Source organism: Tupaia chinensis, unplaced genomic scaffold, assembly GCF_000334495.1.
Source record: "Tupaia chinensis unplaced genomic scaffold, TupChi_1.0 Scaffold000298_1, whole genome shotgun sequence".
NCBI lineage: Eukaryota > Metazoa > Chordata > Mammalia > Scandentia > Tupaiidae > Tupaia > Tupaia belangeri.
This window is the reverse complement of record NW_006159787.1, coordinates 4,242,556-4,243,520: the sequence shown is the minus strand read 5'-3', so window position 1 is coordinate 4,243,520 and position 965 is coordinate 4,242,556.

The window sequence follows — 965 nt, the reverse complement described above, 5'->3', positions numbered from 1 at the left end:
AAGCCTTATCTATTAATAAATGAAGCTGTCTTTTTTATTTTTTTATTTTTTATTGAAATTAAGCAAGAGTACAGAGGCTTTTTTGATATTCAGTAACCTAGTAACAATGAGAATGGGAGAGTAATTTAATCTCATTAAAATCATTCTAATCTTGGGACCAGCAGTTAGCGTAATGGCTATGTCACTGGACTCCCACGTAGTCGACCACAGTTCGTGTCCCGAACCCGGTGGCTTAAAACTCATGCGGGGCGCGTGTGCGTACATGCTGCGTACATGCCCAAGATCCCGAGAGGAGAATGGGGGAGAAGGGATTGCGGCGTGGCCATGCCCCTCCTGGGGAGTGATTTCTCGCTTTCTGTCTCTCTGTCTATCTCTGTCTGTCTGGCGAATGCAAGCATAGCAAAAACCTCTAAAAAAAAAAGATCATTCTATTCTTTCTGGCAGTAGTATAACCTAGCTTTGTAATTCCTAGATCTGACACAGTTAAATTGACTTATTTTCTAAATAAGTATTTGCATGACTTCTTCTGTTCTTGCCTTCTAGTTTTTAAGAATTAAATCTCCTATTACTAGGGACTTTTACTGCTAATTTCCTTGTTGATACGTGTGCATTCACCCTCCTGCTATTTTCTGTTTCTCTTGTTGAATACATGATCCAGAGGTACCGCTAATACTGTTTTTCAAGCCCATTTTGTTTGTCTGCATGGTCCTGATCGACTGCAAGTGAGCTATCTTCACTCTTGGTCACATATTGGTCATAAATATCAATATATTCTTTTTCTCTGAAATAACTTTTGGCAAGTTTGTGTCCCGCTGGCTCACCTATTTATCATCTTTTGATTTTCAGAATGAATACACAAATACACTCTTTTTTTTAGTAATTATTTATTTTATTTTATTTATTCATTCATTTATCTTTTAATTTGACCAGAGAGAGGGAGAGGTTGAGAGTGAAAGAGAGAAGTG